This window comes from Macaca fascicularis, chromosome 6 (genome assembly GCF_037993035.2).
Source record: "Macaca fascicularis isolate 582-1 chromosome 6, T2T-MFA8v1.1".
In the NCBI taxonomy this organism is placed as follows: domain Eukaryota; kingdom Metazoa; phylum Chordata; class Mammalia; order Primates; family Cercopithecidae; genus Macaca; species Macaca fascicularis.
This window is the reverse complement of record NC_088380.1, coordinates 20,415,049-20,432,764: the sequence shown is the minus strand read 5'-3', so window position 1 is coordinate 20,432,764 and position 17,716 is coordinate 20,415,049. Positions and strand designations below refer to the sequence as shown.

The 17,716-nt window shown below is 36.3% G+C and overlaps 1 protein-coding gene across 10 annotated transcripts in view; it reads left to right on the top strand.

The window, feature by feature from the left end:
• The window catches only part of CDH18 (cadherin 18), a 1,123,620-nt gene that overhangs the window by 721,497 nt on the left and 384,407 nt on the right, over nt 1–17,716 (top strand). The window lies entirely within an intron of this gene.

Genomic DNA, 17,716 nt, shown 5'->3' with positions numbered 1-17,716 from the left:
TGAGAAGAGGCCATGGTAGAATAATTCAAGCATGTTAGGCCCAGACTAGGAGACTCCAACTATGTCTTTGAAAGAAACAACTAATTAAACAAATCAAATATATTTAATTAAATATCTATAATCTCTCTCTGATGCACACATATCCCATTTCCTATATAAGCCTTTCATATTTTGGTACTTCTAAATACTTCAATTGAAGCTTACCAAATGCTTGCTACAATCACAGTGTTGTTCCATTATTTTAATGAATACTTTATATCTACTACTGTAGATATGCTTATACCAATCTGTGTTTTTAAGTTCTATTTAATTCACACCCAAGGAAATAATAAAGCAGATATTTCAATAAATTTACCCAATATCATACAAGTAACAGATATCAGAACTTAGATTTAAACAGTGAACTAGAACATTTAGGTGTTTTTTTTCCCCCCCCTTTTCATCATTTCCTTATAAATATGGAAATTGTTGTGAAGTCAATATTTAATGTATTAATACATACTCACCCATACTAGGGTTAAGAAAAACAAGCAGTTATTTGGCAAACTTCTTTTTAAAGGCTTACAAGTCTTGCTATTTACCTTAAGAATTGACACAACCTTTCAATCACTTAGGGCAATCTTACCACCCCATAAAAATCTCTCTTTGTAACATTACAGTTGCTTTTTTAAAAAAATTGATTCTGCTTAGATTAAAGCACTAAGTGTAATGAACAAGTTAAGATAACTTTAGCTGAAGAAAGCTTAGATTAGATTATCATTCATTGGACTTGAAAGGGGCTTTAATATCATATAATTTATATTTTGTTTATAAAAATGAGGGTATATAATGGTAGGTATTTGAATGCATGAATTAGTGAAAAAATCTTAGTAATAAGCTGGAGACATTTTTTAGCCTCTGTTTGATCTCCTTGAATAGTAGTTACTTTTTAAAATTTTGAAACATTTGCAAACTAGTTCTAAAAATTAAGTCTTTAAAAATTGAAATTGAAATTTTTACTTTGTGCCACCATAAAAAAGAGGTTTTTTTTTTTATAAGGTGACTTTCAGGTATGAGAGTACATTTATCATAGACTCGTGTCATGTAAGTTATTATTTTATTACATTTTTGTGCTACTTACGAATTACATAGTTGTAGTTAAATTGCTTAATGTTTATGAGCCTTGATTTTTTTCATGGATAAGATGAGTCTCTGTGATACCTCTCTATTTGAATAATTGTAAGGCTTAAATGAGAGAATGGGAGAATGGATATAAACTGTCTACCACTGTGCCTGCCACACGGTAGGAACTTTGTTTCTGTTAGGTAGATAAATTATCTCCTTTCCGTCAGCCACAGAAATAACTCAGGAAGCAGACAACATTCACAGGCTTTTCTTGTCTAGATGGAACCATCGTACCAGGGCAGCATGAAAAGATCTATTGCTTAAATTCCTAATAATTGTTTGTGTGCCCTATTTTTGTATTCTGACATTATGACAAAGAATAATATAAATACGTTCTAGTAGTAACTCTAATTTGCATATTTTAGAATTATGTTGAAGGTCTGCCATTTCATGCGTTTTAAGCATGTAAGTTTTATAAAGTTAGCAATCTGATCACAACAGGATAACATCTGGCTGTCTCTCTCAAAAATATTGGCACTCATAGAAAATTAAAACAATTAAAATTATAAAGAATAAGTTGGAATTCCCCTCAAATTCCCATACCTCAAGGGAAAAGTTTTTGGAAAACTTATTTTCTCCTTTTCATCCACCTAGGTTTTCAAAAACGGGAACATATTGAACCCTCTGTTCTACAACTATCTTCTTACAACTGAGTTAGTATGCAGTGCTCTCCAAGTCAATAATGAAAGTGGTAATGAATCATCATAATAACATTATTAACAATAGCTAGTTTTACTGAGCACCTAATATATGTCAGATATTATATGAAATGCTTTACATGTATTATGATATATAAGATGCAAAATGATTTTGTGAATAGCTATCATTTTGATTCCTAAACAGCTTCTCCCAGATTTTAAGTGAAGTAGGTAGCACAGCCTGTCCTCAAACATCTGTCTCTTAAGGACGAAGAATATGCTTCTGTTTTCCTACATTGGTGCCTTTGTTTGACACTGAAATTCTCTTTGCTGTAATCTCAGTTACATAATTCTGTTTACTTGTTGACTTGTTTTAGACCCTACTTCCGAGCTGTAATGTTCCAAGAGGAAAGGACCAGTTCTATTTTTTCAATCTGTCTTACTACAAACATAAGTGTCTCCCACATAGCTTTGAATAAGTCAATAAAAAAAATTACATGATACCCTTTTAATAGCTACACCGTATTCTTTCATGAGCCCATGCTGTGAAGTATGTAACTCGCCCCTTTTCATCTTGACTTTTGGATGCTTATAATCTCTACCTTTACAAATATCCTCGTATTTATATTCTTGTGCAATTGTTCACATTTTTCTTGTTAGGAAAAAATCCCCAAATTAGAATTGTTCAATCAAAGCATACACCCATTTAAAATGCAAAGCATACTATAAAGTACAGTTACTTAGGAAGACTTTTCTAGTATTGCTTTCACAATGTTGAATAAAAGTAACAATTTTCCCCACTTTTAACAACATTTAATACAGTGATCTTTTTTACAGTTTGAAAGTGTTTAGCCAAAGTGAAATCCTACCCAAACTGTAGCACACTTGCTTCGTAGTACAGTAATACTGCTGAAAGGCAAATCTCCAAGTCTCCGTGGCTTAACACAAGTGATCGGAAGTCTGTTGCGCGTGGTGAGGGTCTTTGTTTTCATAGTCATTTGGGGGATTCTCTCTTCTACCATGGTGCAGCCTTCTTCAAAGGCCTCAGTTTTTTCTGTGTTTATCCACCAGATGGGTAGAGCAAATGGAGGATTGATCACAAGGAGGATTTTATGAGCCGTGCCAAGAAGTGAGTTAATCCATTGGCCAGAATTGAGTTATATAGCCACTTTTAATTTCAAGGAGGGCTAGGAAGTTAGCATAGCTGTGTGCCCAAGAAAACTGGAGCATTGGTTGAGCAAACAATGAACCAATCCCTACCTGAGTTTTCCCTTCTGGTCACTAAATAAGTGTTTGAATCTTCATGCTTTACATGAAACCTACTCACCCCACCCCAAAGGAGACGAACATATATCCCATATGTTAAATTTAAAGATCCCTGGGTAATAGTCTTCTCCAAATGGTCAATATCTAAAAGACAATCCCACCCCACCCCTACAGATATTCCAAATCAAGGGCAGAACTGAAACAGGGTAACAGCAACAAACGTTCCCTCCTGGGAAAAAGAGGAATAAGAAACAAACAGATGTTTCCAGTTCATATCAATATTTAAATACTCCTGGGGATAAGACACTGCTTTTTCCAGGTAACAGGAACTCTCTGGCCCATTATTGTTTATAAACCATCTAGTTGTACCTTATAGTTATTTCTTGCACTTTTTTCTTCCATAACTACATCTAGAGTAGGCAGTGGAAAATAAGCTGTTCTTTGGGACTGACTCCTATAACTTTCCACCTGTATATTTAAGCCTCAGGATCCAAAGGTTTATCTGAGACTCAAGTTATCAAAATGTTACCGTCCAGGATCATTATTTCTTTGTCAATAGGATTTCTTCAAAAATGGGTAGGCTTTTGATTGATTTTTTTAAAAAATCAGTCCCATATGATAGTAAATGCTCCTGTGGGAGGGTTTTATGGACCACGCCTGAATGTAGTTTTTACCACTTTTAGCCATGTTCCTTTGGCAAGGACTCAGCGATCATAGTCAAACCTACAAGGAAAGGAAGGAAATATGAAACAGCCGGATGGCCAGGAGCAGATAATTTTGTTAAACATCAGCCTATTGTTGCCTTAATTATTGAGGAATAAAAAAACCTCTATATTAGGGAATAACTTTGATTCATTTTAGTTGCCCTGTTGAAGTTTGGATATAGTCTGTCCATAAAAGAAAGATAAGGAAGGAAAGAGACAATTTTGGTAAACATCAGCCTGTTGTTGCCTTAAATTATTAGGGAAAAAAAAAACCCTCTCTATTAAGGAATAACTTTGATTCATTTTAGTTGCCCTGTTGGAATTTGGGTGTAGTCTGTATGTAAAAAAAAAAAAAGTATATAAAGTTACTATTTAAAAAAATTACCAATGAAGAAAATTTAAAAATATAAAAAACATGTATCTTCCAGAATTCTTTATTTTTCAATGACTGTCATTTGGCTACAACATTTTAAAAATACAAAGAATTGAAATGTAATGATGAATAAAACACTGATAAAAATTAAGGAAAAAGTAAACAAATTCTTTCTAGATTCAACAATTTAAAAGATTCAATTCTATTTTGATTACTTGTGTTTAAAAATAGGCAAAATTATGATTTTATGTGTATGTATACATATAAATTATTTCTGCTTTATGTATCAATAATGATTTATGTTTGGAAGGTACAAAACATAAAAGAGATAATGCATCATTTTAGCTTGGGTTTCCAATGGCTTTAAATCTTTATAATCTGTATCTGTCCATCTATCTATCTATAGATCTATCTATCTATCTATTTATACACATGGAAGAAATAGAAGAATACTTTCAAGTACAAAACTTGGGATTCCCCAGTTACGTAGGTAAAAGGCAAAGCTGAAAGCTAAGTTTAGTCACTTTTCTCTCAGTTGCTGACTTTTCTATTAACTGGGGCCCATCAAATCCTATTAGTCAAATATTATTAGGTCAAAATAGCAAACCCTTAATTACTTTAACACTTACGTAGTATGCATCTCCCATATGTGAGATAGAGTGTGATTTAACAGGTATTCAAGAAAAAAAAAGTCAGCACCTACAATTAAGAGGATTATGGTTGGATGCAGTGGCTACCAAATGGTGTTTCCAAAATGGGAAGAATTATCACCTGTGAACTCATTAGACCAGCATCCTCTCAGACTCCACTAGCCGTCTGTTTTTAACAAGTCTTCTGGGTGATTGTGATGCAATCCAAAGATTGACTATGGCTGGTCTAGTGCTGTCCTTTAAGGGCACTTATGGTGTGTGACAGAATATGCTCCCTGCTACCTCTGCTCCATCCTGAGCATTTTTCTAAATTACAACCAGAAACTTAAAATGTGTAAAAACTGAGCTACAGAACTTCATGTTCCATTTACTAGTGTTATGTCCTTTACACATTACAGAAATAAGTATTCCTATAAATGAGTTGCAGCAGAAAAGGTCTTGTGAGCATTCAGTAAGCAGACACATAAAAATAAAAAGATAGAGTAAAATTCAATTCAATTTACCTCTCTTTAAATCTGTTCTTTATTTTTCTAAAATATATTAAAGACATTTCTGCTAAAAGCCTGTGAATATATAGTTAATAAGGAACAAATCTAAATTCAAGGTCAAGACCATAAGGGGAGAAAAGCAAGTCTATTATAAACCATGATGTTAAATGCAGACTATACGATTGAGAGGGAGATTTAACTGTTATCTTTGAACAAAGATTGAAAAGAAAATATGATTAGTTATGTTAGGATGGTTACTATAGAAACATATAAAATGCTTTGTTATATTTTCATAAAGTTCTTGTGGAAGATATTGTTAAAGATCTTAGAAATCCCCAACTTAATAGCTTAAAGGAATCAGGCAGATAATTTAAATAAGCAATTAGAATCAGATGTAATAAAATGAGGACTGGCTTATGTAGACTGCGGTGATGTGGAAAACAGGCCATTCTGAATTGATCATGCATTTCCCAGGTCAGAGAGGTCAATGCCAAACAGAATATAGTTCACATTTCACCAGATCTTCACATTTCTCAAGAGAAGATAGAAACTGGGACATTTACGTAAAATCTGCACGTTTTAATATTTTAAAATAATTTATATTTTATAACATTGTTTGCAGAAATGACATACTTCTGAGTGAATACATACCCTTCTGCACCTGCCAGTATACAAATTACATGTTGCAACACGTTCTTTGTGGAAACTGAAGGGAAAATTATTTCTGCTTTGTGTATCAAAAATGATTTTTTTGGCCAGGCGCAGTGGCTCACGCCTGTATTCCCAGCACTTTGGGAGGCCGAGGTGGGGAGATTCCCTGAGCTCAAGAGTTTGCAACCAGCCTGGGCAACATGGTGAAACCCCATCTCTACTAAAATACAAACAGTAGCTGGGCATGGCGGCATGCACCTGTAGTCCCAGTTACTCAGAAGGGTGAGGCAGGAGAATTGCTTGAACCCGGGAGGCAGAGGTTGCAGTGAGCCAAGATCGTGACACTCCACTCCAGCCTGGGTGACAAAGCAAGACTCTCTCAAAAAAAAAAAAAAAAAAAAAAAAAAAAAATTTTTTTTGTATTTTGAAAGTACAAAACATAAAGTTGTTAATGCATCATTTTTAACGTGGGTTTCCAAAGGCTTCAAATCTTTAGCTTCAGTTTTTATCAACTACTAGGGAATGTATATGTCATTAAGGATTTCATTCTATGTGCCTTTTCATTTTCAACTTCTTGCCTTTCCTATGCCTCTTCTCTTCCATCATGCCTTATTTTTATATTATATCTTATGGTATGGTTAACACAATCAGAATTTCCGTCTCGGACTGTTTTTCTTCAGATGATAGTGCCTTTATTCCCTTTGCTGTAGCCACCACTGAGGAGCTGTTACTATTACAGGCCCATTTTCGACTTTTAATGAGATATGAGATCAGGACAAAGATGATACTTTAAGCTGAGCCATGCTTTCTCTTGTTCCTGAGCCGTGCTTGCTCAGGCTTTTTCTTTTTTTTTACTTCTCACAAGATAATTACCTGAATTTCAAAGGCCTCTGCATCCATATACATGAGCTTTTCCCCAAGTTTCCCACAAGGTACCATGGAACCTAGGTTGACAATCAAAACTAGCCATGACTTGTAACCAGAATAAACACTTCCTTCTAGCAACATAAAAATTAGTACTTACTTTGAGTTCCAGACCAGATTCCCCTTCACTATTTATATACTTCTCTCTAGAACTTCTGTCCTTTGATAACATTATCCTTCATTTGCACTTATCCAATTGTCTTAGATAGACTCTCAAATCTTTGGAACTCAGAAGATCAATATCATTGGGAAAGATTAAATACAAACATTGGGATTCTCATCTCCAAAGAGGTGCTCTAGGCCTGTATACTTGAGGGATTGGGCATGTATTAATTTTCTATTTTGTGTAACAAATTACCATGCTTTTATGCACTTGAAACTTATTTATTACATCTCAGTTTTTATTTATTAGGAGTCAGGCTTAACTGACTTAACTGAAGCTCTGCTCAGGATCTCACAAAGCTGCAATCAAGTTGCCAGCTGAGCTATGTTCTCATCTGGATGCTTGACTGGGGAAGAATCTGCTGTCAAGCTCATTTAGAATATTGATAGAATTCTTTTTTTTCTGGCTGCAGAACTCATGGCAGCTTGCATCTTCAAGGCCAGTAGAAGAGCTTGCCTGACCTCATGGAGGGCCCAATCCTTCTTTGAATGGCTTTTATATGATTAAGCCAGGCCAATGAATGAGAATCTCCCTTTTGATTGCCTCAGTTAACTGATTTGAAACCTCAATGAAATTTGCAAAATTTTACACATTTTTACTATATAAATAAACCTTTTCCATCACTTATGGACTAGAAACCAGCTACAGGTTCTACCCTTAGAGGAAGGAGAATATACAAGTATGTAGCTCACATACCCTAAGGTCACCTTAGGGTATGTCTTCCAAGGGAGCTTCTGATCTCTACCTGAATACATTTTAATACCTGTGATGACTAATCTCACCTGCCAATAGAATCTTAGTAGCAGGCTGTTTACCAAATGTAACATAGTTTTTTATCTGCATTTGAATAAGACTTTGAACACATTATGGCATAGGATTACAATTAAATGATGACATAATTGTGTAAACTCTAAGGAAATGTGTATAAAACAAAAAATTTCCACTAAGTGAAAGGATTTGGCTCACCAATTTCCAATGGGAGACAAGATTTCTCTAACACCAAATTAAAAAAGAAACTCACATGCCATTTTGTTGATAGGCATAAAATATAGTGTTATTAGCATTAATCCTAACTAAAGTGTATTGATACTTACTGGACCTCTTAGTAAGGTCCACACAAGCCTCGTGGCTATAATTGCTATGTTCTTGCCAAAGGAACATGGCTGAAAGTGGTAAATACTACATTCAGGCCTGGTCGATAAAAACTTCCCACAGGATCTTGCATCTTCTCTTTTCCCATCTGTTGGCTGAATGCAGAGGACATTCATGCCTCAGAACAGGGGAGAGACACAAGATGGAAGGAATCTGGTCTCTAATTGACAGTATGAAGCAGACTTATCCTTATCTCATTTTATTTTTGTAAAAACCCAAAATAGCTTTTTATATTAGGAAATATTAACAGGTTGGAAAACATGCACACATTTAGGAATATGCTATATCCTAAAAAAGTATGGAATCAAAGTTTCTTTTCTCTGGAGTCTACAGTCAAACACTGTGTGCTATTTCATTTCGCTTTGCTTTGCTGTCATCGTGACAAATAAATCAAAGGGATCTTGAATAGAAGTTTATGGAAATAAAAAATATGATAAGTTTATGAATAGATAAAATAGACTTTAGAATAGCATATGAATTGAACTATATAATTGTAAAACAAAGTAGAAACAGGCTCAGCTTTTTATTTGCTATTTTAATATTTGGTGAGTGCTGGTTTTATGACAGGCAGTGCCTTAAGTTCTGAAAATACAAAAAGGATGCTATCATTCTCACTATTAGTGAATTAAAAAAAAAAGAAAAAGCTTAGGAATTTGGATTTTGGAGGTACTTAATTCTGAGATAGAACAACAGCTCTTTCACTCACAAATTTTAGAACTTTTGATGAGTTACATGACCTCTGCACATCCATGAATAAAATATTAGTACTCATCTCATGGAAATATTGTAAAGCTTAGATGAGACAATAAAGGCTAAGTGTTTAGTGTCCTGCATTGGATATAGTGATCAAATGATGTCAGCTAAAGATGATGATAATAATAATAAATGGAAAATCTAAAATATATGCTACTTTGTAGAAGCACACAAAGAAAAGATGACTGAATTCACAGTGAAGGCCACAAACTGGTGGTCCATGTAGGTAAATATCTGGTCCAGAGGTGTGTATTATTGAGCTAACATAATTTCTATATTTATGCAGAGCAGCAATGCACTGAATTCTTGGACCATATAGCATCTATCCTCCACCATCTACATTCACACTGCTTGTTTTTCTATATTTGCCTAGACCTTTAAGCATTTTGAGTAATAACTCTTGAAATAGAAACCATTGATGGTTTTTAATGGTGCCTAGACCTCTAGCACAAGAAAACATAAACTTGCTCAGGGGAGATGTGGCTCCAGTTGAAGAAATCTTTTTCTCTGCAAGAATTTGGGGAAGGCTCAGCGTCTCATAATACAAGGATACTATATAGATAAACAAGAGAATATCATACAGATATCAAAATTAGTCATAGCTAAACATCTTATCAAAGGTGCACTCATAAAAATATTTAACGGTGAAAAAATTAATATAACCTTCTGATTTTGTAATATCTAGAGAAAATCTTTTCTCCCCAAATTGCATTAGGATGGCACAAAGTAGAACAAAATATATCCTCCCATGTGTAACTAACGACGTGTATTTAGACAGTGAGAATCCACTCTCTTTTTTTGACAAGAATTACATGATCTGTAAGGGACTAAAATGATGTTGACATTCCTCACAGTGTTATGCAGCTGACTCAAAGTAAGGACATGGAATATATTGGTTGTCAAAAAGAGCTATGAATCAACTCATCTCTCTTACCTATTTAAGATCTCACACATATTTGTCTAAGGCCTATTTTTGTCCTACTAGTAATAATATATTCATTTGGTTTATAAAATGGAAAAGCTAAAGTCCTTTAAAATACTGGAGCTTTATGGTAGAACATTTTATATGATGTTTAAAACTTGAATTTCCCACATGAAAAATTAGAAATAAATAACATTAAAAATTGTATAACTCTGAAATTTCAATGTTGATATGTCAGTTATTCTAGTAAGACTACAAGAACTGTGAACTGATATGAAAAGTAGGCAGAGATTTGCCTTGCTAGGATTTTGGGAGTTGGTATAACAGAATTATCTCAAATTACGAATTCCAATGGAACTACTCATTAACTGTCCCAAATACTTTAGCCCCAATAATGTAAATATAGCATTGTGTAATAACAGATTGAGCAAAGCTACTAATGCCTTATATAAAATAACCTTGTAGTTGAAAAAATGGATAATCTCATTTAATCCTCACAGTTTCTTCTAAGAACGAGAAGTCATAAAGTGACACTGGAACTTTTTCTGAGGCATTTCTGGATAGAGTTATTATTATTCAAATCAGTACAAATAAGCATGTTACAAAAGAAGATTTTTTATTTTCTCTATCAAGAAAATAAAAACCAACTCATTGTATATAATACTTATACTTAAAAGATGCCTATTATGTTCATTTTAGTGGATCATTTTATCAGGTGAAATTATAAGATGCTCAAAATTAGCCATTGGTTCTCAGGGTATGTACAATGAAACGAACACCAAGTTGTCTTGAAAACTGCATACCAAATCTGTTTTGGGTAGATTATTACATGATAGGGGAAAAGACCCGAGATACATGATTTGAATCTCAGATTATTTTTTTGAAAACAGGCTTAATGATTAATGTGTTTACTTCTTAAACATAGGATGATAATGCTGAGTTTTAATGCATGTGCTTAATTAATAAATTAATTGATGTTCTGCATATCTTCAGAAACTAAGCATTCTAGTATGCATGTGGCATAGTACAATAAATTAAACCAAAATTATTTTATTTAGTTTTATTTTCTCCATACATTCCCTTCATAATGACTCTGCTGCTTTAACTCTTTTGTCCCTTAATGATTTTATGGTTACATTTCATAAGTTTCTGTCCACTTTCAGTTATACAATCTTTTTTTTAAGTCCAGTAGAAAATATCAAGCTCAAAAATCAAATGAAGTCCATTTTATCTTAGCCCATTCTTGCTCCTCTGGTTTCTTCTTCTCTTTTCCCTGTCACGTTCCCCACACTTGCAGTGCAGACATGAGCTGGGACCCTCATTCCTTGGCTGAATGGGGAGTTGTATGGTCTTTTATGCTATTTTCTGAACTCTGTACACTGCAGGATTGAGCACTGGGGAGGAATGCCCTTGAAGATAGGGTTCATTTTATAGAAATGAGTTTCTTCTTATATTGAGGGATATCCCTAATATTTTTATGGTTCAATCTCTTTCCATGTGAGGAATCTGAGGAGCTGATGGTCTTAACTCATATGACGTGCATATTTTCCACGAAGTGGTAAGTTTCAGTCTGACGTCAAACCGTAATTTGTTTTTAAATCAATGCACATTATGTAAATGATAAAGCCCTAGAATAAAATGCAGTAAATTCAATTTTAAGCATATGTTTCATGGTGTGTTGTAATATGCATCTCTCTGAGGACCTGGAGTATGACAGATTTTTATTGTATATCTCTTGATAGTGATTTACTGAGTCTAAGGTTGTTAATTATAATGGCTTCTCTAGTTTGTTCCACTTGGATCAGTACCCAGACCATCCGAAATAAAGCTGAAGAGCTGGATCCCCACAGAGATAGGAGGTGGTGTTGAAATTGGGAGAGGGATGGAGGAAACTTTGCAGATAATCATGCATTATTATATTTATTCCTCTAACACGTACTAATATTATTCCATTTCACTTGAAATGTAATAATTTGTATATATGTCTATTAGTCCATTCTCACCCTGGTGTAAAGAACTACCCAAGACTGAGTAATTTATAAAAGAAAGAGGTTTAATTGACTCACAGTTCCACATTCTTACAATGGCAGAAGGGGAAGCAAACACATCCTTCTTCATGTGATGGCAGGAAGGAGAAGTGCTGAGCAAAGCGGGCAAGGCCCCTTGTAAAACCATCAGATCTCGTGACAACTCACTCACTATTACGAGGACAGAAGCATGGGAGTAACCACCTCCATGATTCAATTACCTCCCACAGGGTCCTTCCCACAGCATGTGGGGATTATGGGAACTACAACTCAAGATGAGATTTGGGTGGGCAAACAGCCAAACCATATCAATAGGTAACATAATTATAATAATGTGGAATGTGAAAATGTGTATTTAAAAAACTGATTTTTTTGCAATCAGTAAATTTGTGTTGGTGCTATCGTTACATGTATATCACACATTTAGAGTCTGATATTCTAAAATAAGACCCTTTCCAACAAAATTACATCAATCAAGCAATATTCCATTCATAAAAGCAAGTAAGTCATCATTCAATAGCCTATATTTCAAGTTTTTGCTTTACATAAAAGCTTTGAGGTATGTAGCAAATGTCAATTATTCTACGACACTTATAAAATGTAAAAATATAGATGGGTAAATAGATATTGATATAAATATTAAATATTTCTCTTTTGCTTTATTGTGTGTTCTTTATCTTCTATTTATTTTATATCTGTATATCTAATTCTATTTGATTCAATATAAACTTTATGTCAGTTATATTCCTGCCAGGGTCAGATTATGAAGGCAAGATTTAGTTCCTCTTAATGTGTCCCACATATAATTTTTTAATTGTCAAATAAGTGATAAGAAGTAAAATAAAATCTGATATTTTTCTGATATCAATTTCAATAGTCTGTATAATTATTAAATGTCATATTATATTACAGAATTTTTTTTTTTTTTTTTTGCAGAGGATGAGTGGGTGTTGGCTAAATGTGCATTATTTATTTATTTATTTATTTATTTATTTATTTATTTATGTTTGAGATGGAGTGTTGCTCTGTCACCCAGGCTGGAGTGTGGTGGCATGATCTCAGCTCACTGCAACCTCCACCTCCCGGGTTCAAGCAATTCTTTGCCTCACCCTACCGAGTAGCTGGGAATACAGGCACCCACCATCATACCCGGCTAAATTTTGTATTTTTAGTAGAGACGGGGTTTCACTATCTTGGCTAGTCTGGTCTTGAACTCCTGACCTTGTGATCCGCCACCTCCCAAAGTGCTGGGATTACAGGTGTGAGCCACCACACCAGCCAAGAGTACATTTTTTTAATGCTCTAACTACATGCTTGAATTGCCTATTGAGTGAAATGACTGTATTGCCCAAATCCAGTTACTTTCAAGAGTGGAAAGGGGAGATATTAATCATCATGCCAGGATTATAGAGAAAACATGAGACTGTTCTGGATGAATTGAGACATGAGTGCCCTGCTGAGAAGTCTTGCCCCAGAAAAAGGATTTCTTTTTCTGCACCTTTCCCTGGCACTTTAATTAAGCTGCCCTACTTACTTTGTACCAGATAGGTTCTCCATGCATTCTTGCTTTCTTCATCTTGTCTTTGCACCTGCAGTGTTCTCTTCCTTCTTTATCTGACAAAACTCAGTTGCATGTAAAGCTGTAAAAACTTTTTTAGAATTCCTTCCTTGATGCTTCACTTTCTTGTGCCCCTGAGCAAAAGACTGCCTTTCTTCTGCATTGAGGCTGAATGGAAAAGTCGCTAAGAGCCTGCTCGGTTTTTCTAGATGCTGGATTCTGTAAGGACACATTTTCTTCTTGACAGGATAATAATTTGATTATACTGATTATGTGTTCTTCATGCGCAATCCCCATTCCAGGCTGATTGCTCGCAGAGTTTTATTATAGAAACGCCTCAAGGCATGCTTCATTTTGTAGCGAGAAAATGCTGTATGTGTTTTAAGAGACTTGGTTTCTGTTTTCAGAAGGAATCTTGGTGACCTCTAATCCACAAGTTTATGCCTTAAACAATGAGCAGGGCTTTTTTGTTGTTTTTCTTTCCCTGCTTATCCAGATTTGACAAAAATGTCGTTGGCTGAGGATGGGAGGAGAACATAAGTGGAGGCATCATGTTAGACACTGGTGGGAATTCGAAAAATGCTCCTGATCCCTGAATCAGGTCTAGACAATACAGCTAAGGGATCAAATACATGTAATGGTCAAAAGCAAAGAGAACTTAATGTATTCCCTAGTTAGAATCTGGGGAAACAAATTCTGTCCATGAAACACCACCGTACCCTATAAGCAAGAGAAAATAAATGGCAGTGTTGCATAATTAACAAAGAGAGTTTAGGGAACCACCTTCTTCCCCAGTCTCCTGCAACTCAAGAGAACTGATAGAGATTAACTGAATTTCCCAAACCCCTGAAAGGGGCAAAGAAGTAGCCCAGAGATGACAATGGGCATTAAGCACCTGGGTGGTCCTGGGTGCTGGGACTGAGTTGTCATATGGGATTCTCAGTGGGAGTAAGCAGGGATGGTTGCCTCTGTAGGGGAGACATAACTTCCTGGATACTGACACTCTTGGTACTCCTCCACCGCCCCCACCTGTCACATCTAGAAGAGTAAAATACTGAAATGACTATTTTAATTTGCCCGGATAGAATTTACCAGCATTTGAATAATTCAATATTGAAATAGAGATTGAGGGTTTTTTTTTTTTTAAGTAACAAAAGCTAAATTTTTTGTACATCTGGTTGTAAAATGTACATCAAGCAGCTTTTCAAGTTGAAAGAGAAAGGAAGGATCAAGGACTCACGAAACTGAGGCAGTTATAATTTGCCAGGTCTCAGGCTTGGTATTTGACATCCATTATCTCATTTATTCTTTCAAATAACTCATTTATTTACAGTCTTATTCAGAGTTCCCACAGAAAATGTGGCTTTATTTAAGGGCTTGAAGGTAGATGGTTTATTTTGTAAAGAGAAATCATCCTAAGGAACTTGGGAGGGCCCTAGGAAGAATGACCTGGGGCAGAAGGAAAGGTGAGTAAAAAGGTGTCTGTGCATCTGGTCGTTGTGGGCAATGGAGGTTTCATCCAGTGAGGAGCTAGGAGATTGTGGAAGAAATTCTTCAGACTTCTCTGTCCAGGGACCCAAAGAAGGGAGTATTTTCCATCAGTTAATATTTCCTCATTGGTCGTTGGTTGTGCGGTCCCTTGCACATCCACATTTGTGCATGTGTCAGAATCACTGAGCTGGTTCCCATAGGGTCACACATAAGAGTGACAAAAAACTCGTCATCTAGAAAATGAGATATTTGCTGGCCATTGAAAGAAAGATGCTGCTTGGGTTACATTTGAGCACAGCTGGTTGCCATACAGGAGCCAGAATAAAATTAGGCCTAGAGGATATGAGGTATGGCATAAAAGTTTTCCCAAGATCCAGGCCAAGATTTGCACGTGTGTGACCAGGATAATCACATGGGATAATCACACAGGATAATCTGTGATCAGAAGAGTCCTACAATTGAGGTTTAATGCTCTGTGCAGTCTTATGAATGCTATCTTTGAATCTGTATTTTATAAGTAAAGTCAGATGGGGTAATGGAGCCTGCACTGGGATTTGGATCATCTCTTCACACTGAGTGTCACCTCTCACAGACTCCCTATGTTGTTCTTGCCTGGGGTGGTGGCTGCCCAGTCTCTTTCCTCTGGTTACCTGATTATTAGGCTTTATGCCTCCCTTCTGCATCCTGGGGCCACTGCCACCTGCTGCCAGGGGCAATAACCAGATTACATTGGTAGGTGTAGAAGGGAGGATCATGTTCTATTATTGCACTTTCTCTTAGTGGGGGCTGAGCATGGGCACAAGAAAGTTCAGGGTCAAGCCCAATTAATGATGTCATGGGGAGGAGGATGAGGCAATGACTGTCCTCTCCCCTGTGTCAATGCCATAGGGAATTTGACAGGAGGCTTAGTGAGATCCTCAGAATACTCACAATCTAGGTATCAAGTACAGCTCAGTGTGGAAGAGATTGCCAGCATTTGGGATTCACTCATCTGTAGTGTGTTGGGTCGATAGGAAAGGGACGCTGACTTCCCCACTGTTTCAACCTTGTTTCCTAGTTTGTGTCTCTGATATTTTGACATCATGGTCATTGTTGACTAGAAAGTGACGCCCCTCCCAGGGTTAGAGGATTCTAGAGATAGCACAATACTCTCTGCCTTTTATACTTAAACTAACCAATCCCCCAACCCACATGCTTTATCCCGCTCTCACACTGGGTAACACCAGTTTCTCTTTCCCTACCTTAATTATCTCAGGGCCAGGCCTAAGACAACCAGGGACAACCCCTATTTCCTGGAGCCCACTGAACTTATTCAAACTAGTGAATCCGAAATCTACTTTGCCTGCTTACACTCTCATCCCATTTTTCCCCCATTAAAAAAACCACAGTACAATCTTTCCTACAGTTTTTCTTGCTTTTTCTCTGCCTGTGACCAACCAACCCTGGTGTTCTCTCATGTGGTCCTGCCAGGGATGGCCTGGCATACCCCCTTCTCTTGGCAACTATGCGTAACGAACTGTCTTTTCAGGGTCAGGTGTCTCCTCATCTGTTGATCTCACCATATCTGATTTAAAAGATAAAATCCCACTGCCTGCAGCCAGTTTCTGTTTTTATTTTGGACTAGGACCTGCGGTTAGTAGCAAATTCTTCATTCAGGAAACATGAGTATAGATAGACTTAAGTCTCTTGCTTAAAGTCACCTCTATTAAGTGACAGGACTCAGACTCTGTCTAACCCTGAGATCTTGTTGTGCTTCCACCATTTTGCCTGCAGTACTAAGGTATGTTCACCCAAGAAGTTAAATAACGTAAGCTATTCACCATTAGGTGAGACTCATCTAATTTCATAAATGACCTTCAGTAAAATGTCACATTACGATTTTACCTCTGGTGGGATAGTATATTACCTTGTTTTGGTGGCTTTGAATCGTATGTTTGTACTAGCAGAAGACCACTGCTCAACTTCACATACATCTCAGCTTTTGAGGGATTGAATGAACAGGAACAGTTGATACAGTTTCCCTATTTTATGGACACAAAGGTGTGTTTTTGAGATAATAAAATATAGTGCAAAAGAATTGTGAGATACCCGACAGAACACTTTCCTTAGTGCTGCAAACATATATAAACATTTCAAACAGGCCGAGCGCGGTGGCTCACGCCTGTAATCCCAGCACTTTGGGAGGCCGAAGTAGACGGATCACAAGGTCAGGAGATTGAGACTATCCTGGCTAACACGGTGAAAACCAGTCTCTACTAAAAATACAAAAAAAAAAATGAGCCGGGTACAGTGGCAGGCACCTATAGTCCCAGCTGCTCAGGAGGCTGAGGCAGGAGAATGGCGTGAACCCGGGAGGCGTAGCTTGCAGTGAGCCGAGAGTGTGCCAGTGCACTCCAGCCTGGGAGACAGAGTGAGACTCTGTCTCAAAAAAACAAACAAACAAACAAACAAAGAAATTGATCATTAATTAGATTATTTTGAATGTTTCTGTAATGTATTTGTTTCATTTCAAATGTATAGTAACAATTTTACTCTCAACTTATTGGATTGATACCAGCATTTAAACAGTGACTGCTCTCTTCCACAGGCGTGTTCTTCATTGCTCTATTGGGCTACCCTGATATACATGTTTCTACTGACCTCAGGGGCTTCTCTTCATTTTCCACCTATAGCTAATTCATTGATACTGTATTATCCAGCTTCAAAGATTCAAATATCATCTTCCTTCTGGTAATGCACCAATGTGTCTTTCCAGCCAGAACTCCTTTAAAACCCTTAGTTCTAAATGTGAT